This window comes from Mauremys mutica, chromosome 22, assembly GCF_020497125.1.
Source record: "Mauremys mutica isolate MM-2020 ecotype Southern chromosome 22, ASM2049712v1, whole genome shotgun sequence".
Lineage (NCBI taxonomy): Eukaryota > Metazoa > Chordata > Testudines > Geoemydidae > Mauremys > Mauremys mutica.
The window spans coordinates 5,697,078-5,717,940 of record NC_059093.1 but is presented as its reverse complement, the minus strand read 5'-3'; the positions used below and the strand labels follow the sequence as shown (position 1 = coordinate 5,717,940).

At 45.5% G+C, this 20,863-nt stretch overlaps 1 long non-coding RNA gene across 3 annotated transcripts in view; it reads right to left on the bottom strand.

The window, feature by feature from the left end:
• LOC123354914 overlaps nt 1-20,863 on the bottom strand; it is a 302,765-nt gene that overhangs the window by 24,452 nt on the left and 257,450 nt on the right. For all 3 annotated transcript variants that reach the window (XR_006574960.1, XR_006574961.1, XR_006574962.1), the window contains one exon: nt 1,385-1,473. This is a non-coding gene — a long non-coding RNA (uncharacterized LOC123354914). The remainder of the gene's footprint in view (nt 1-1,384; nt 1,474-20,863) is intronic.

Sequence of the window (20,863 nt, the reverse complement as noted above, 5' to 3'; positions counted from 1 at the left end):
CTGGATGGATAGCACCAGCCTGAGAAGCTAGCACGCAATGTCTGACATGCGTCTTTGCAGTATGGTTGTTCCAGAGAAGAGTCTAGCAGGGAAGGGAGGGGATGTGTCGTTTCTTCTTTGCTTTCATTTAAATGGATCCCTCCCTTCTATCCCCTTCTCTCCACCCCTTTGCTCTCTTTCATTTTGTGGGGTTGGCATGACCCTTGAACTCCAAGAAAGCTTTTGTTACTCCATGGATGTTCTTTGTGCAACCATTGCCCTCCAGATGCAAGGGGGTGTGCTTTGTGTGAACTGCGAGTCACAGACAGGCAGGCGCCGGGGTGACTTTGGCATGGGAGAGCCTGGTCTAGTGTTTTAGCCACCTGGACGTGAGCCATTTCCCTGAGTCCCCTTTAGTGGTCCCATCTAAACTCCCTGGACTCGGAGTGGACTACCAAGGAGCTGCAGAGAGAGTTGTTCTCACACCATTTTTGGAACCACCCGTCCCATAAGGCTTTGATCCTACCCCAAAAGGACTGTGGAAAAGGACTTCCAGAAGGGGATGTCGAGATGTTGCACTGAGCAAAAGGAGCATTACCTCAGATTTCTCCCCCTCTCTCATTGCTTCCTTCACTTTGGAACACAGCCTGGCCACGCAGCATGCAAGATAAACTGGAGGCATTTGGTAGCTGTCAATGTTAGTAGCAACCTCAGCCCTGAGGATTGATGGGACAATACCCAAACATTCCTCAACCCAGTCTGTCTCCCACTGATGTGTCATCTGTCTCACTAGCAAGTCCTTCTGCTCTGGAACGTGGCTCCATCTACACCTGTCAGGGCTGCCTTCTCATTGCTTCCTTGCTGCTTCTCCAGCAGGCTGACTTCCCCTGAACCGCAGTAACCTGTGAGAATTGGATCCATGGGAAGAACCTCCCCTCCCGTTTGCCTGTTTGAGAAAGCACAGATCAGCCTAGAGAGGCCCAGAGCCTCAGCAAGAACTTGTATCCTTTTCTGATTACAGCCGCTCGGGTGACGAACTACAGCCGTACAGCTATGCGGATTAACAGCGGCCGAGGAACTGGCCCGTTGTATTAGAGAACTGCTGAGCCAGCGGCAGTCAGCATCATCACAGCTCACGAGATTCCCAGTTCTCACTCCTCCTCTTTAGTATTTGACTTACAGTGATGCCCAAAGACCAACAACGGGTCTCCCATTGTGCTACTGAAGGGAGGCAGGCCCTAAAAAAGACTGCACAAGCCACCTACGTACAAGAAGTCCCTTCACCCACCCCCAGACCAAGCCTACCCATCCTCACTACAAAGCTTCTGTGTTTTTGCCATCCAGGAAATAAATGAAATGCTTAGAAACAAGAACCTTGTAAGAACATAAGAAAGGCCATACTAACCCAGTATCCTGTCTTCGGACAGTGGCCCATGCCAGATGTTTCAAAGGAAATGAACATTGTCCAGTACAGATAGAAGGAAACAAAATCCTCTGAAAGAAAAGGTCAAGAAATTATCAATAGAAAGGCTGCAAGGTGGCAGCCTCCTTAGCTTTGATTTCTATGAATATGTCTTGTCCGATTAGCCTCACATTTCCCATCTATTACAGAAGTGTATTGTGTCAGAAACCATTCTCCACGCTGAGAAAACTCCTTATTAATTCTCAGGCCCTTTGTGAGCACAAGGGAGTGGGAGTGTATTGGGTGAGGGATGAATCAGATCTCTATTCTGTCCCTGTTGCCAAAAAGAGATTGTTAAAAAAAAGTCAGTCGAGAAGTGTGTCCAGATCAGGGGAACAATCTGTTTTTCTTCCTGTCCAAGGGGTCCTTTGTACCTATTCTTTCCTTGTCCTTTTCTAGCATTAAAGATAGCTCTGAAGATAACATGTTCATTTGTCATCTTCTTTTTGAAATGTATATATGAGTTCTTGGTCACTGTTCCTAGCCAGTGTAGCTTGGACCTGAACTCAACTGGACACATGAATAGAGTCAGGGAGGCAGACTGAAGGATCACTGAGCAGAAAGAGGAGTTAGAAAGCAGATCAGATTCCCAGAGGACTTAAAGTTTCAGCCTTTCCATCCCTTTGTTGGGAGTACGAGCAAGACATTTTGAGTAGGTGCAAAAGCCTGTGCTGCAGTTGATTTGAAGCACTGCAGTAAGACAGGGACAGAGAATGTATTATCCACATAGGAAGATGCTTCAGATGTTTTTCAACTCTGTATTTTACCAACTTCTTTCACCTTCCTTTGTTTCTGGTTGGTGTTAAATGACGTCTGAAGCATTTTCAGTTCACATTTGTGGGTTGTAAATATTAGTTTGGTTAATATGCCCTGTACCAGTGGCTCTCAACCCTTCCAGACTACTGTATCCCTTTCAGGAGACTGATTCCTCTTGCATACCCCCAAGTTACACCTCACTTAAAAACTACTTGCTTACAAAATCAGACCTAGAAATACAAAAAAGTGTCCCAGCCCACTATTACTGACAACTTGCTTGTGTTCTCATTTTTACCATATAACTATAAAATAAAATGATTGAAATATATATCTTGTACTTACAGTCCAGTGTATGGTATATAGAGCAGTATAAACAAGCCATTGCCTGTATGAAATTTTAGTTTATACTAACTTCACTAGTGCTTTTTCTGTAGCTTGTGTAAACCAAGGCAAAGAGCTAGAGTTGATGTAGCCCATGGAAGACCTGTGTACCCCCAGGGGTTCATGCACCCCTGGCTGAGAACCACTGCCCTGTACTGTCTCTTTTCACTTCACATCTACAGTAAAGAAGCTCTTGGAAAGATGGGCAAGTTATGAAGCAGAGGTTCAAAACAAATTAAACCAATTATTTGCACAGGTTTAGATGGATCACATTCCTATCTATATATTGCGATTCCAGGCACAGCAAGATCCTTGGACTCATTCATTCCAGACCTCCCACATGTTTCTCATTGTCACACACTGACTAGAACCTCTGCAGCTAGGTACCAATAAACCCACATTCTTGGTTACCTGGCTGTTGGATATCAGCACTCTCTGTTACAGCCACTCATCTCTCTTGACTTGCCCCAACATGGTCAAACCTCTCACCCGTTGAAGTCCGTGAAAATATTCCCATTAACTTTAAAGGCAGTTGGATTAGGCCCCCAGCTCTTCACCAAGTAACCCATAATCTCATTGACTTCAGAACTCGTTACGGTGATACTGAAGGCAGGGGTAACATTTTCAAAAGCACCCAAGTGGCTGATGGCACGTCCACCCTACAAACTTTTGCCATGATAAGAATGTCAGTTAGGAGGAGTATTATATTTTGCAAGATTTCTAACACCAACAAAAGCCCCAGTTTATGCTGGCATAGAAGTGCTCTTACCATTATAGCTTTTCACACTCAGGAATTGGTATAAGCAAAAGCAATTTTTGGCTGGTTGTCTACACTGGGAGCAATATCAGTAAACCCTTTTCTAGTGTAGAACGTGACTTAGAAGCCTAAATCCCATTGACTTTCACTTTTGAAAATAGGACTTAGGCTCCTCAGTCATTTAGGCACTTTTGAAAATTTTGCCCAGGGCCTTTTCTTCTTATGGACTAGTCCTGTAGAACAGCCCCATAGAAAATTATCTATGTACAGAATTTTGGAACCAACATATCAAATTTTATAGCCAGGAGCTCATTCGCCATTGGATTCTTTGGGGTTTTTAAGAGTAATTTCTATAGACTCCTATTTAATTTCAACAGAAACCTACCAGTTTATTTCCTCTTGAGAACTTCTTAAAGTTAAAGTGGAGGAAGACTGATAATAGAGTTTGTCATAAGATTAAACGTTCTTATTAATATTGTTTTAGCACCTGCAGTTCTCAGTCAGATTGGGGTTCCACTGTGATAGGCAAGGTACAAATATACAGGAAATGACAGTCGCTCCCCCAAGACCAAATTGTTCTATTTACCTCTGTGGATACTTCGGTGATCTTGCTCCCCATCACTGGACTAGCTGAGGCCCAGATATTAAGGATGTGGGCATGAGCACCTCACAATCCCAGTGAGATAGGGAAGTATTGTTCGAGGAAATTTATGCCAGAGCCAGGAGTCAAACTTAGATCTCCCCAGTTGCTTCCTCGCAAGACCTTCCTTCCTCCCCAGACAGACCAGCCTGGAGCCGATACTGTAAACCAGGGGTTCTCAAACATCATTGCACCGTGACCACCTTCTGACAGCACAAATGACTACAGGACCCAAGAGTGGGGACTGACGCCTGAGCCCCACTGCCCTGGGCTGGAGGGCCAAAGCTGAAACTCAGGCAGAGGGCCTGTAACTTGAACCCCACCGCCAGGGCTGAAGACCTCAGGCTTGGATTTCAGCCCCAGGTGGTAGGGCTCAGGCTGCAGCTTAAGCACTAGGCCCCAGCAAGTCTAACACCAGCCCTGGCGACCCCGTTAAAACGGGGTTGTGATCCACTTTGGGGTCCAGACCCACAGTTTGAGAACCGCTGTTGTAAATATTTCCATCCAAACGTTTTCTCCCAGAAAACTGGGGTTTCAACAAAACAGAATTCTCCATGGAGAGTGTCTGCTTTCCTTGAAAATGTTCCATTTTGTTGTCAGAAATGTTTTCGGTTTTCTGTAGCTTCTGGCCAATTTTTCTCCCCAGATTTCAGGTGTTTTCAGCTGAACATTTTTCAGGCTTTGGTTTTTGGTAACCAAACTTGTTTTGGTTTTCAGTTTATTTTTAAATAAACACAAAGGGCTCTTCAAACTAGCAGAGAAAGATAGAACATAATCCAACAGCTGGACCTTGAAGGCAGACCATTCAGCCTGGAAATAAGGCGTACATTTTTATCAGTGAGAGTCATTAACCATTGGAACAGATTACCAAGAGTCGTGGTGGATTCTCCATCACTGACAATTTTTGAATCAATAATGGATGTTTTTCTGAAAGATCTGCTCTGGGAATTAGTTTGGGGCAGCTCTCTGGCCTGTGCTATACAGGAGGTCAGACTAGATGATCACAGTGGTCCCTTCTGGCCTTGAAATCTCTGAATCTACAAAATATGTCTGTGGGAAAAGACTCCTAGTTTCTGACCTGTTCTACATCAACCCCTCAGGGACTCAAACTCCATCTCTGCCTGAGCTACAGGGGACACTATCCCAGAGGTAGTTGTTATTCTTGCAGTTAATTTGTATTATAGGTATTTTATTATTATTATTTCAGTTAATTTCTATTATAGCTGCACCTGCAGGCTCCATCCATGCTCAGGACCACACATTAGTAAGTACTGCATTAATGCATCACAACTGACACTCTTTGCCCCAAGGAATTTGTAATGAAAATAGACATGGCAGAAAAAGAAGGCGACACCTCCCCCATTTTACAGATGGGGAACCGAGGCATGTGGATGACATGACTTGGTTAAGGTCCCATGGGATGTCTGTGACAAAGCTGAGACTTGAACTCAGCTCTCCTAAGGGCATTAACCACAAGACCACCCATTTTCTCTAAAACATGGGCAGCTAGATGGCTCTGAGCTAAGACTTTTTGCTCCCAATGACACACAGAACTAGAACTATAACCTAACAGCAGATAAGCTTCTGCATTGTACCCGAGTTCTGAGTGTGACATTTTAGCAATGCCAACAAAGACAGTGTGTGCACGCGTCTGTAATAAACTGTGACTGGCACATTAATCAGATGCAAATGATGTCTAAGTATTTAAAATAAAACAAAACTGAGCCCCCACCCCTTCCCCCGCAATTCAGAGCTCCCAGCCCTAACCGTGCCATAGCAAACACTGTTTTAAAGGGAGAAAACATTACTTTCAACATGACCTTTAAAGATTAAAAACATTTGTTCAGCACATTATTCGGATTTACAAAGCAGTTTTGACAGCTCCATTATTGAATTTTACAAACCGTTGCTCAATATTGAAATCCCATCATTTTTTTTTTTTTTGGCTGTTGTCATTTGGGTGGTGGGTGGAAGTTAGAAAGAAGGAATCAAAGAGGGAAGCTGTTGAATGAACTTGACAGGCCTATGTTTGTCTGCCCTGTTTGTGTGCATGTTCAGGAGAGATATGCTAACTACACATACTAGTCAGATCACAGGCTCAGACGTGTGTCGATAAGTCGCTTCCTTCAAGCCAGGGTTTTATATTATCCCCAGGGTAGGGAAGTTGCTCTTTCAAAGAAAGAAAAAAAAAAAGAAAAGTTTTTAAAATAAAAAGCTAATAAGCACAAAGTTGTAATAAAATGTTGTTCTCTGACATTTCTACATTTAAATAAATAAAGAGATGGTGCAAAATAGGCCACTTCCTGCTTTGTGTCGGGCAGGAGTTTTTCAATCAACACGGCCCTCTCTGAAAGAATACAAGTGAAGGAAGTTTATTTGCTGGAGGTGACTTTGGCCCAGATGTCGATTTGATTTTGAGGAACTCTTTAATTCCCCCGACCCCCTTGGCACCTGCGCTTTTGGGCAGCTGTAATGGGCAGGGGCTTTGCCTTGCTAGCTTTCTCTGTATTTAGCTAGCTGCTGTTGTATTGTATTGTGATTTGAGAAACAGTGCTTACAATCCCCGTCCCAGACTGGGAACCCCTTGTGTTAGGTGCTGCACTTGTAGGAAGAAACGGTCCCTGCCCTGAAGCCCTTGCAAACGAATAGACAGACAGAGACAAGTGGTGGGGAAAGGAAGTCTTATCTCCATTTTACAGAAGAGAAACTAAGCCACAGAGATTAACTTGTCCAGAGGGTGGTGACAGAGACAGATACTGACCCCACATCTCCTGAGTTCCAGCCCAGTGCTTTAACCACAAGATCATCTTTCCTTTTGAGGCCTCACGTCTTCTGTTATCTGGTTAGGCTTATCCAAGTTTAACTGCACAGATCCAAACATTCCTCTGCTAGCACCGATAAGTGGGAAACTCTTCAATTCTCCTTCTTTTGCAGGGTTACTTCTCCAGGCCAGAAGCTCTGATTGCTTAACAAAGCCCAAGCTTCCAGATCTCCCCAGTGCTGCGCTATCATTATCTCATAACTCAGATATTGAATTGTTCCAGCTGTAAATTAATCTTTCCTCATGATTGTCTCCTCTTAGCATCTTTTAAATTAGATCCACCTATTAGGAACATTCCCTAATCTCCTCTGCGACTCAGAGTTTGCAGCCTGGCACATCCAATTTAGATCTAAACTATGTTGTCTGGGTTTAAAATGCTGCTTCTAACATACTCCCTCACCAATTGACGCATTAGCTGGCAACATTAAAGGGGAGGAGGACAGGACTACGAATTTGCACAACTTATGTTAACCTTTGGCACAACATGAAGGCTTCCCTCAGGCAAAGTCTGTAGAATTAAAAGTGCCCATAGCTCAGAGTCAATGGACTGAACTCTAGCAACTCAGCACCAGTACTGGGCAGCCATTAAGGAGCACATTTCCTGTGATCTTACATGCAAGACCCCACAAGCTCTTTTCTTCTCTCTTTAGGGGCCCTATCCTCCAAGGGATTCTGTTGCCTGCTTACATTTTGAACGGATGCAACCTAGCCTCTGTTTGCCAGAAGCTGGGAATGGGCAACAGGGGATGGATCACTTGGTGATTACCTGGTCTGTTCATTCTCTCTGGGGCACCTGGCATTGGCCACTGTTGGAAGACAGGATACTGGGCTGGATGGACCTTTGGTCTGACCCAGTACAGCCGGTCTTATGTTCTTATATTCTTATGATTAAGCAGCAGGAGTTTCTGATAAAGCTGACAGGCCTAATTGCTAACAGCTCGGAGGCTTCTGGCCACCTGAGAGAGTTTTAAATCCTGATTTGCTAAGCCCAGTGTCCAGCTCCTGACACAGCAAATCTCAGAGGTAAAAGGTTTAATTTTGCCCTCCATTTCTATGCCTATAGTTTTACACACACGGTGTCAGTGCCGTGTGTACACTTCATACTCCGCACAAAACGATTCTAGCCCTTTTTCTCACACCCATTTAGCACCTGAAGATGCTTTCATTTATTTATTTATAATGCAGCAACATCTGGAGGCCACAGTGCTAGGGGTGGTACGAACACATACTATACTAAGCCTTCTTACAATCCTAATAGATGAGGCAGAGAAAGGAAACATTTTAATGAGCCCCATTTCAACAGGCAACAAATCACAAAGACATTGAATAATCTACTCACAGTCACGCAGGAAGTCTGCAGCAACATTTGGAATTGAACCTGGCCCGTCCAGGTCTCAGGCCAGTTCTTTAAATATCCTTCTAGGGTTCTTGTCTGGCCCCCTCCCCCTGCCTTAGTGGAGTATCTGAGCACCTCACCATTTTTAACGTCTTTATTTTCAGCCCCCTATAAGGCAGGCAAGGGCTATCTTCCTCATGTTACAGATGAGGAACTGAGGGAAAGAGAGACTTAGGGCTTGTCTTCACTGCAGTGTTGCTCCGGGTATCATTTGCCCCGCACCTGACTCCTGTCTGTACACAAAAGTCTCTCGCTTCGGTGAAGTGCTGCTTTAAACCCAGCGTGAGCTGGCCCTGCGGGGTAGGGATTGAAGCTTGAGTGCTGCTGCTGCTCCTGCTGGTAATGCAGTGGGGACTCAGCTACTCTGGGCTGCTAATACAATCACTCTGTGCAGCTGGCGTGTTGTTCTGCAGCCTGATCACTCTCACTTGCGTGAGGCTAACTCAAGAAACGTTAATTCCAGCTAACACTGCAGTGAAGACAAGCCCTATATGACTTGCCCAGGGTCATACAAGGAGTCCGTAGCAGGGCAGACCATCTATCCCAGGTCTCCATCCTTCCTCTCACCTCATCTTTCTCAAGCATAGCAAAGGACACTGTCACAGTCCAGGGCAACTGCACCTGTGTCCCCTCCTCGTGGCCCAACTCTGGGCTCCTAGCTCCTCAGCCATCGCCTCTCTTGGGTAGAGACCCATGTCTGTCTCCCTCCTGACCGGCGTTTTTCTGGGCTGCACAGTTCCTCGCCTGCACAGTGATAGCCCCAGCAAGCCAGACTGCCTAAGCAGGTGAGTGTCTACACTTTGCTTTCTTTCCAGAGGTTATGAACAGCTGTAATTACCCGCAGTTGCAAGTCCCCACACAACTTTTTCTTACCAAGCACATTTATTCTTAAGGTGAAAATGTTAGCGAGAAAACACATTATAAACAATAGAAGACCTCCATGCATACTAAAAAGCTTACCAGAAGTCACTCCAACTCCAACCTTGGGCTCTGGTAGGTGTCAGGCTTTCAAACCCCACAAATCAGTTTTCCCCATGGCTACACATTCACAACTAGCGCAGAGTCATAGAATCGTAGAATCTCAGGGTTGGAAGGGACCTCAGGAGGTCATCTAGTCCAACCCCCTGCTCAAAGCAGGACCAAACCCAACTAAATCATCCCAGCTAGGGCTTTGTCAAGCCTGACCTTAAAAACCTCTAAGGAAGGAGATTCCACCACCTCCCAAGGTAACCCATTCCAGTTCTTCACCCCCCTACTAGTGAAAAAGTTTTTCCTAATGTCCAACCTAAACCTCCCCTTCTGCAACTTGAGACCATTACTCCTTGTTCTGTCATCTTCTACCACTGAGAACAGCCGAGCTCCATCCTCTTTGGAACCCCCTTTCAGGTAGTTGAAAGCAGCTATCAAATCCCCCCTCATTCTTCTCTTCTGCAGACTAAACAATCCCAGTTCCCTCAGCCTCTTCTCATAAGTCATGTGTTCCAGCCCCCTAATCATTTTTGTTGCCCTCCGCTGGACTCTCTCCAATTTATCCACATCCTTCTTGTAGTGTGGGGCCCAAAACTGGACACAGTACTCCAAATGAGGCCTCACCAGTGCTGAGTAGAGGGGAATGATCACATCCCTCGATCTGCTGGAAATGCCCCTACTTATACAACCCAAAATGCCATTAGCCTTCTTGGCAACAAGGGCACACTGTTGACTCATATTCAGCTTTTCGTCCACCGTAACCCCTAGGTCCTTTTCCGCAGAACTGCTGCCCAGCCATTCGGTCCCTAGTCTGTAACAGTGCATGGGATTCTTCCGTCCTAAGTGCAGGACTCTGCACTTGTCCTTGTTGAACCTCATCATATTTCTTTTGGCCCAATCCTCTAATTTGTCTAGGTCCCTCTGTATCCTAGCCCTACCCTCCAGCGTATCAACCACTCCTCCCAGTTTAGTGTCATCTGCAAACTTGCTAAGGGTGCAGTCCACACCATCCTCCAGATCGTTAATGAAGATATTGAATAAAACCGGCCCCAGCACCGACCCTTGGGGCATTCCACTTGATACCGGCTGCCAACTAGACATGGAACCATTGATCACTACCCGTTGAGCCCGACCATCTAGCCAGTTTTCTATCCACCTTACCGTCCATTCATCCAGCCCATACTTCTTTAACTTGCTGGCAAGAATACTGTGGGAGACTGTATCAAAAGCTTTGCTAAAGTCCAGAAATAGCACATCCACTGCTTTCCCCTCATCCACAGAGCCGGTTATCTCATCATAGAAAGCAATTAGGTTAGTCAGGCATGACTTGCCCTTGGTGAATCCATGCTGACTGTTCCTGATCACTTTCCCCTCCTTTAAGTGGTTCAGGATTGATTCCTTGAGGACCTGTTCCATGATTTTTCCAGGGACTGAGGTGAGACTGACTGGCCTGTAGTTCCCTGGATCTTCCTTCTTCCCTTTTTTAAAGATGGGCACTACATTAGCTTTTTTTCCAGTGTTCAGAACCAGAACACTCCGCAGTGCAGTACATCCATTGCTTTACACAGTTTTGGCCTTAGATGTCTAGCCTCTGGGAACAGGCCAGCAGCAGACAAAGACTCTCTCCTCAGGGCATAGCTTCAGAAGGCTGGGTTGTCGCATAACCCGAAGTGGGGAATTCACCTTCCCCTGGCTATTTCCCAGAAAATCCACTTCAGATGTATTTACCCAAAAGTCCTTTGATTGTCCAGTCCTCACATCCCCATCTCCCACCTAGAGAGGTTTCATGAAATCCCAGCCCACAACAATCCAGAACACTGGAGTCCATTGTACTAAATGCAAAAGATACTTAAACATAATTCAATAAGGTTTTTCAAGAATAATGAAGGAAATTGGCATATCTGTCACCCCCAGACACAGGCAAAATTCTCATTTCTGTCACCCTGCTAGATCAGATTCTGCAGATGATTTTCCTATCTGAAGTTACTTTCTGATTTGAACACAATAAGAGTCAAAATATTTCATCTCCTTTCCTTTATTTTAGAAAGGGAGGGGAGGACAGCTTTGATTAATGAACGAGGAAGACAGCGACGTTAAATTTTCCTGTAGAGCAAGAATGGTTGATGCAACATACCTCACCTATACAGAGATGAAGCAACAGCAGCTTTCATTTATTCAGCAGGATGACGCAAATTTAATTGATTTTTGAACTTCAGTTACTGTGTAGACTATATCAATTTATCTGCAATTAACACATGACTTTCATAGAACTAATGGTTTTTCTTTAAAAAAGCCAAACCAAAAACCAACAAAAGACCATCCCTCCACCTCCAGAAAATAACCACTGGTCATGGAATCCTGGTAATTTCAAATCCCAACCAGCTCTGGTTAGTTTTCGCAGTATCTGGACAGAGTGGAGGATTTTTTTTTCTTTGTTGTTTGGGTACTTTTTGTTGCTTGTGTTTTTATTAAAAATGCATTTAGATAAAATTATACATAACTAGAGAGAATAAGGGTGTGTATGTTTAACTAATAGAGTTCCATTAGGACGTGAGCACCTCACTGTCTTTTGTCCTTTTGAAAATTTTCCAATTAGGTCCCAATCCTGCAATGACCTCTCGCCCAAGAGGAGGCTGGTACTTCCTGGAGCCCTAGCAAAGCCACAAGGATCCACCCACACATGCACATTGCGGGATCAGAGGCTAATTTTTGTCCCTCTACAAAAAACAGTTTCCAGTCAAGGTCACGCCGCTGCACACAATTCATGCAGATGGAAATAAGATGCGTTAATAAACCGGGTCACTGAGTTTTAATTAAGTGCCCCGTATAAGGAAGAAAAGAGAGCAAATCCCACCCCAGCCAAGTTTGCAGATTCTGGAACTAGCCAGAGCTCAGCTACACAATGCAGCCTATTCTCCTGGCTGCACAGGCTCCTGCTCACCATCAACAGCTTGGGTGATAATATTATTTGTGTGTGTTGTGGTACCACCAGGATTAAGGCCCTGTTGTATTAGGAGCCCTGTGTGCATGTAATAAAAGAGATGGTGGAAAGTTTCTGTCTCACATGGCCCAGGAAGAGTAAGGGGGAAGATTTCCAATGGCTCACTCAACGTGCATAGATCTTTTGAAAAACTGGCCCCAGTTATGGCTCCCGACCCCCCTGATAATTCCATGCTCAATGCTTCAAGCTTCCCCTCCCTTCCAAGCTGCTCCCTACAGTATTGTGACATGCAATTCGCAACTTCTCCCTGTACCTGGCTGCTCTGCAACACCCGCTGATGGTAAAGCCCCCAGAAAGCACACATTTGGGGCAGCAGCAGGATCCTATGAGAAAAGTGCTGCTCGTGCTACGGCTCTGTGGTTAAAGCGCCACTCCCACATGCAAAGAATCCCCCACATTGCGTGCTGTCACAGTGCAGAGTGGTAGCTGCCGTTCTGGAATTGCCACACAGCAGAATATGACTGTGTGTGTGTGACGCGGGATCCACAGGGCCCAGTCTGTTTGGTAATGACTCTGAGGAAGAATGGATTGGAACTACCATCTGCTGTATTTCTTCTTCTTTGTGGTGCAGTAGCACACCAAGACCTGGGCCCTATTGTTCCAAGAACTGTACAAACATAGAGAGAGACAATCCCCGACCTGCGAAGTTTATAATCTAAATAGGCAGAAGCAGCATTATTACCCTCATTTTACAAATGGGGCACAGAAAGATTAAGTAGCTTGACCAAGGTCACACAGGAAATAGATGGAAGAGATAGAAACTGAACACAGCTCTCTTAAGTCACAGTCCAGTGCCCTACCCATGACACCATCCTTCTCAACCCTCCCTCCCCTTCTTTCTACTAAGATTCTTGCCTCAGGATGAGATAAAGAGCTGATATGGCAGATTTGGGATGGTTGAATCAGGCCACCTTTAACGTTATTTGTCTTTTAAATAGGGTTTTGTATTTAATTTTCCTGTGTTGAGTCAAAAAGCTGGAGGCCATTTTATCAGGATGTGCAGATCTTGTTATGTGCGCCTCCTCTAATCCCCTTAAGCCTTAATTATATTTAAAACTATAATTAACGTTTAACTCCGTCATGATCTTTCTGTTGCTTCTTCTTTTGGCTGAGACATAATGGAGATTCACCACCAAGCTCTGATGCTCACGGGCAAAGTCAATCATCTTCTGCTGTGACCTTGACATAAACTAACCCCCTGTGTTCTCCCTCTCATGGGCAGAAAGTGGAGGGAAACTTAGTTATAGGAATTTATGTTGAAAAGAGCCACTCCCAAGTGAAGTCAGCTAAATCCAGGTCTTGTCAGACTTCTGTGACAGACAAGGCTGAAGCAGACACACTGATGGTGTCAGCATGAGCCTTGGTTGGGGAGCTGTGCAAGACACACGTACATTGTCGGGTCTGGTTCCTGGAAGGGCATGTTGTGCTGGTTGGTTAATTCCCTCTTCCACCCCCCCACCCCCCCGGTATGGGCTCTATCAGCTGAGAGCAATAGCAATGGTGTTACCAATGGTCTGCTTGGAATCAAATGAGCAGGGAGCCGAGGACCCCTCCAGTCTAAATAGAGCATCAAAACACACTGCAGCAGGAAGCTGCCTCGAAGGACTGACTGTCTCTCTCAGTGATGGGAGGGGTGGATACACTGGCATATGTGAGTGCTGGTTATTTGAATGGGCCTGCTGGCCTCTCCACCCTGCCTTCCAACAATGAACCCCCCTTTCGCTGGGTGTGGTGGAAAGCCTGGAGTGCCACCATGCCAGCAGCACCACACCAGTGGCTTTTTGTATGGTTCTCTTCAGAAGCTGCTGCATCTCCTGCCGTGACCTCTCTCAGAGTCAGACACAAATTGATTCTTGCAAAGGGTCTGTCATCCTAAAATCTGCCCCGCTCTTCAGACAGCAAATGAGAGCAGTGCCCCTCTTGGTTCCACATTTCCCAGAACAATTTAGTTCCTCCTGCCTTGGTTTTAGCCAATTGCCATTAGTTATGCCTTTGCAATGAGTTGCCCATCAAGATAATCTTCAGAGCTGAATGACATGCCCCCTCAATGACTACTATTTGGTGAGAAATTGCTAAAAACCAGCAATTTCTCCTTCAGGTTGAAGAGCGGGTGCTGAGAGTGAGATCACAACCTGGGAAATAACACCCCTCCCAGCCCTCCCTCAGGGGTTAAATAAATAATATGCTAGGATGAGAAAGTGCTGCTCATCAAGAGAGCTCTTTACAAAATTAACCTCCCATTCTCCCACCCTTGTGAATATCTTTTTGCTTTCACTTCCTCCCTCCCAATGCAGTGCTTCCACCAGAGCTGTGCACGCACTATACAGCAGTGCTATCACACCATCCCACATGAGCTAGCAGGCCCGAGAGAGACAGAGAGAGAGAGTGTTTCTGTGCCAGTGTAACAACCCAATGTCCTCCAAAATTGGGTCTTTGGCAAAGTCTGCGTGCAGGACCTTCAGCTCCCAAAGCATGAGTGTCTACCATTCTAGGCCATTAGTTGGTAGCTACAGTAGGTTCTTATCCTCTTATGTGGACCAGCCACTAGATGGCAGGACAGAGACCCATCTGCTCCTAGTATGGGCAGTACACATATTCTAAAAGTACTCCATTTAGGGCCCAATCCTGCCAGGTGACTTCGGTGAGGTCCTCTGTGCCCTCAACTTCTTTTGATCTCATTGGCTCTAAACGCATGTGAAGGCCATTTTCTTGAGTCAGAACATTATTCCATCAAAGTGTGAGGGGGACAGGTATCCTTCTGGTTCATGCAATGTGAACCAGAAGGATACACATATAAGACTTGCTTTGAAAAGCTGATGACTGGCATCTATTCTTTGGGACGCAGGAGCATTTCCCAAGGATTCCACTCCATTTAGCAGCTTCAAGTCTTGCCGCTCTGACAATTTGGCAGAGTCATCCCAGCCTGGGATAAATTCTCATGCCTCCAAAGTCTAGATTTACCTGCATGGCCCCTTCGCCATTTGGCTTGTGCTGGTAGGTGCCCTTCTCGGAATGGGAAAGCTCTTCTGTCCTACCACCACTGGGCTCAGATTTTCCAAAGAGCTCATCGTGTTGTTCTGGAAAACCTGGCTGTAAGTGTCCCAAGGGGGGCTTCTGGGTGCCGAGCCCTGCGGAAAACACGCCCCATTCTCCTTTTTATAACAGCACAAAAGCTGACGGCAAAAAGAGGAGAGGGAGAGAGCGAGGGAAGTGCGTCAGCGACACTTACTACAGTGACGGGAGGGGTTCTCCACTTCCCTGAGAGGCCGTAGTTAGATTGATGGAAGAATTTTCTTCGACCTGGCACTCTCTACCTTGGGGGTAAGGTTGGCTTAACTCTGTCTCACGGCGGTGTGGATTTTTCATATTCCTGACAGCATAGGTACTGGAACTAGGGGTGTGGGAGGTGCTACCACACTCCCTGGCTTGAAGTGGTTTCCATCATATGCAGGGTTTGCAGTTTGGCTTAATGGCTCCCAGCACCCCCACTATACAAGTTGTTCCAACCCCCCTGCCTGAGAGATGTAGTTAGGCTGATGTAAGTTTTCAGTGTAGACCAGACCTAAGACAGAGTGCGGAGCTGAGTACCATTTATTTCTCTTGGGCTGGTAATTCTCCCTGTATTTAATGTTATAGAACCAGATATTTTTTCAGCACTAATGGAAATGACTCAGCTCCAAATATAATAATAATAATACTGTACAGGAAGCTTTTACCACTTGGCTTTAACACTGCAGATCTCTCTGTGACTGTAGCCTTGAAAAATCCTCAGGAAAGTCTTTGATGCTTCACTCGCCTCTTTATCTCCATCCAGCATCTCTGCATTTCATCCACTCTAAGGCTACATCTACACTATGACTTACGATTCCCCTGCTCGTGTCCACACACTCATGCCAGCTCTGGTCAAGCTAGCATGAGTGTAAAGAGCAGTGTAGCTGCAGCAACATAGGTAGCAGCAGCAAAGGCACGGCTTCGCATGTACCCACCGGAGTCAGGCAGCTTTGCATTCAGCACAGCGGTATCATGCCTCTGCTGCTATGTGCTACTGCAGTGACCCTGCTATTTATACGGGCACCAGCTTGATGAGAGCTCAGCTAGCGTATGCGTACACGGGGAATCGTAGAGTACGTAGCCTAAGATGGAGACATCACCATTACCATGGTATTGGCCTTATCTAGCCTAGAAACATGACTGAGGCTAGGTCAGCCTGAGAGACGCTGACCTCTGGGGTGATCATGTGAGCCAGATGGGGTAAAATCATCATAGTTATATGAATAATAAACAGGTGACCTGACTGTGACACTTTGCCTTTCATCAAAGGCTCCCCAATTATTTTGCTGATATCAGCTTCTTTCACCTCATGTCACCTCTAAGAGGTAGGTAAGGACAGAAGCAGCTTTCCAGATGAGTAAAATGAGGCACAGAGAAATTAAATCTTTCCCAAGGCCACAACATGAGTTAGTGGCAGAGCCAGGAGCAGAGCAAAAAAAGTTCTGTCTACTGTTCCTCCCCTTCTTTTACCACTAGGTCACAGTCTCTTTTCTAGCTAAGAGCAGCCCCCACTGCCAGTCCAGCGCTGTAACCACTAGGACACATTGCCTCCCATTCATTTCACCAAGTAAATGACACTTTAGCCAATGCATTAAGAGACTTCCAAAACCCTTCATAGAATGAGGCCAAATCTATTTCAGGCCACATCTTATCTTGCATGGGAATATTTTGTTCATGTCGCTATCTCACTCTGCCTTGCTGCCAGCCACCTCGACTAACCAAAAAACTGGAATTCCTTCCTACCGACAACCTCTCTTATCTGTATTCCACCACAGTGCAAGTGCCACTTCGTAAGCAAACAGATACCAACTTGAAAGCAGATGAGGTTCTTTTCGGTCCGATTACCATCTGCTTTGCTCCCCTCACTGCTCTCTGTGCTACGCCCCATCCCTGTGAACTGCAGAGAGACAGCTTTGATCAATATTTTATAAGCACTAAATGTGAAGGCGAAAAAAATAAAATCATGCGATTTACAAATGACAGTATTCAGAAGAGCAAAGGCAAATGAGATTCAGCACTACAAAAATTATTTCTGTTTTGCAACTCTCATATCTTGTGAAATCTATGGAGGAGATTTTATATATGCAGACAGAGCTCTTCTTCAGTGAAAGGTTCTGGCTGGCTTTGACTGAGAGTGAGAATGGTGGTCTGCTACTGACATGGACTTTAATGTATATGAGTTAAGCCAGTTGTAGTCCATGGGCGTACTCTGAAATATCTGACAATTAGTATGGGCTATGCATGATGCCTACCATACGGGTTGGACCACGAGCTGCTGTGTTTACCATAAAACGTAGCTTTTCAACGGTATTATTTATGCAATTAAACAGATGAGATACCAGACAGAGACTACATCCCCAGCAAAGTGATTGCTGCCCCAGCCAACATGTTTGGAAATGTCAAATTTGATCAGGACACTTAATTCTGATTGGCCAACCGCCATGGTTGGATCTGTCTGTCGCTCCATAGGATGCATTAGGGAGCTCTCTGCAGCTATTAAATAGACAGCTCTTTAACCAACGTGCATTTGCTCTCCTGGATTAAAACATTTTGTCCTTTACAGAACAATCAGCACAGTGCTCTCCTTGGAGTCTAATAGTTGCAGAATACAAGGATTGCTAGGGATGGAAGGGGCCAAGGAGAGGAGTAGCTAGTCTAACTTGCTGTTTCATCTGGAACTCACTTCGGTCCTGGATTTTCTGCTCAAAGAGCATGGGGAGAAGACAGAGTTGCAAGGAAAATGGTTGTGGCTTCCTAAACCCCAGGCTGGCTCTATGCAGGACTCAGCAAAGATTAGAGCAGTTTTGGGGCTGCTCTAATCCATGACAGCTAGTAACTGATGCCCAAGGGGATATTCACCAGCTCAGGCTAGCTGGAGCACTCCAGCTATTCTCTTCCCCCACATGATGTGCCACCAACATTGGGGCCAAAGGGGCAGTGCAGGACCTGGATAACTCCCCCAGTGCCGAGGGGATTTTTAGCTGGCTGGCTGAGCCAATTTCTGTCTCCTATCATAGCGGCTACATGGGGAAATTGACTGAAATAGCTATTCTGGAATGTAAATCACTTTATTCTGGAATAATTAGTGCACTTCCAAAGCAGAGTAATTATTCCAGAATAAAATCACTTTTATTCCAGAATTCAGTGCCCATACAGGGTGTTATTCTGGAATAGCTATTCCAGTCAACTGTGCCATATAGACACGTCTTTAGGGCCTGATTTTCAAAGGCTCTGAGCAGTTTTTCTCCCCACTGAAGTCAATGGGAGCTGCTGTGCTGTGACCTGAAGAGAATTCAAAGCCTTTAACACATTTGCCACATTCTTATTTACACACTGGAAGTGACAAAATCCACACAGTACATTAAAAGGAGGGATCCTCCTATGTTGTAATAAGGAGCATTAGGTAATTAGGGTGTAAATGAGGGGCCTTGTGCTGATGGTCACTGATCTGACTTAAAATACCACGTTTTGCATGCAAAAGCTGTTAACGATGCAGGGAGGAGGCGTTGCTACTATATCCAAATGTGCTTTAATTGTGGATCACATCACAGTGGCTTAAAGTCAAAGAATTCCATTTGAATATTACAGGTTGTAATGGCTTTGCAGACAGCCTAATGGCAAATTATAAACGAAATGCAAATGTAACCAAGGAAGAAATGCTCTGTACAGGTGGTGTCTGCCAGGCTGTCTTTAAGGAAAAGGTCAAATTGAAAGATAGCTGGTGTGTTTGAAACACGGTCTCTCTGCCCACCAAGGCAGCTGTGCTACCTGGTCCCATCTACTCACTACCTATGGTTAGGTGATGACCACATGTAACATACAAAGGCTGAGATAGATACGTAGATTTGCTTTTGAGGGCCAGATCCTCAGCTAGCGTAGCTCAGCAAAGCTCCACTGACTTGGCTTATGCCAATGTACATCAACTGAGGACCAGGCCAAAAGACTATAATATTCCCACAGCATCTTGGTGATACCTCACCCCCACTTAAGATCTATATTGAGGACTTAAGTGGTGCACAGGCCCCGTGCAGAGAACTTTCCCTCTAGGAATGTGTTAAAAGCCATCAAGTTAAACAGAGGTGAGCTAAGCAGAAGGGCACTGCACTGCTGTGGACTAAGGACCCCGACGCAGACTGAATGCAAACCACCCAAAGCAGGATCCCACATCGAGGGCAGCCCTTGGCTGGCTTGAGACTACAACGTTAACCCTGGTAGCCAAGGCTAACCCTCACCTCCATCCCTAACAGGGGTCAGATTCCAAGGCCAGAAGGGACCACCGTGATCATTCAGGCTGACCTCCTGCAGAACACAGGCCATAGTATTCCTTGAGTTAATGCCTGCTTCCAGTCCAATAGCTGTGGCTGAACTAGGCTGAAGAGCCCTCTATTATCAGATTTCTGCTCCCTCTGTGGGAATTTGTAAGCTGTGATCAAGCCACTCCTCAACCTTCTCTTTATTAAGCGCAATAGATTGAGCTCCTGGAGTCTCTTGCTGTATGGAATGTTTTCCAATCCTTTCGCTGGTCTCAAAAGAACATCCTGGAAATGCGGGCAGGGGCACAAAGGGATGCTCTGAACTTGGCCTGCAGACTCCCAGGCACAGGCAGACGCGAAGATTTCTACGTACGTGTGTTCCTTGGGACAGAACGCCAAGAACTGGCAACAAAGGAGACATTCCAGAATTATCACAACTGATTTGGAATAACACACTCTCTCTTGTTTGAATGGAGAGATTTACAAAGGGCTCCTCTGCAAAGTCTGTTGACTTCATCCAAAATCTCATAGGTGCTGAGAATTCACCACTCTTACCAATTTCAGCTGGAGTTCTGAGTGCTCAATACCACTGAAAATCAGCCCCAAGTTTTGCTTGCAGGGCACTAGCCAAACTCCTGCTCTCTAGATAATTTGCTAGGGTCTGATCCTGATCAGTGGGAAAGACTTCCACTGATTTCATTGGGCTTTGGACCGGCCCTTAATAGGCAAAGCTTTTGAGCCTTATAATAGAGAGTTGAGAAAAGCTGTGGAGAGAGAGACAGGTCATGTGCTCAAGAATGAAAAGAAACACAGGGCCTCTCTCTCTCTCCCCTCACTGCTGTATTGCCTGGAGAATACTGAGCTAAACAAACGGATTTGGGAAGGCGGGAAAATTTTCAAGCTCATGAAAAAAAACAATATTTGGGGGAAAGTCAGACCATTTATACACAGAACGAAGCTGCGTGTCCTTCTATCTCCAAAGTAAAACAGAAGAACAATGCAGGCTAGTGTCTCCAAACAGCTTGTGTATTTACCCAGAGACATGACCAATCTTCCGTGGCTTTGGGCTTTTTGGATGGAATGTGTCTGTTTTCCAAGCAAGAGGGTTTCAAAGCATTCTTGGAAGATAAAGGCCAGCGGGCTTTGAAGTGGATATTGCAATTAGGACCATATTTATAGGAAAGTAAACATTAAGGATGAGAACTCAGAGGGCTCCTCTATCCACACTTTGCATATCTGTCTGCTATGGCACAATAAGAGTTTTACTTTCCAGTCCAGAATTCATTGATCAAAAGGCTTGTCTTTAGTGACAAACCCCCATGGTTAATGGAGGTCACTCCGGTTTTCAAGAAACAGCTGCTAACATAGTTGTTTATGTGGCTCTAGTCATCACTCCC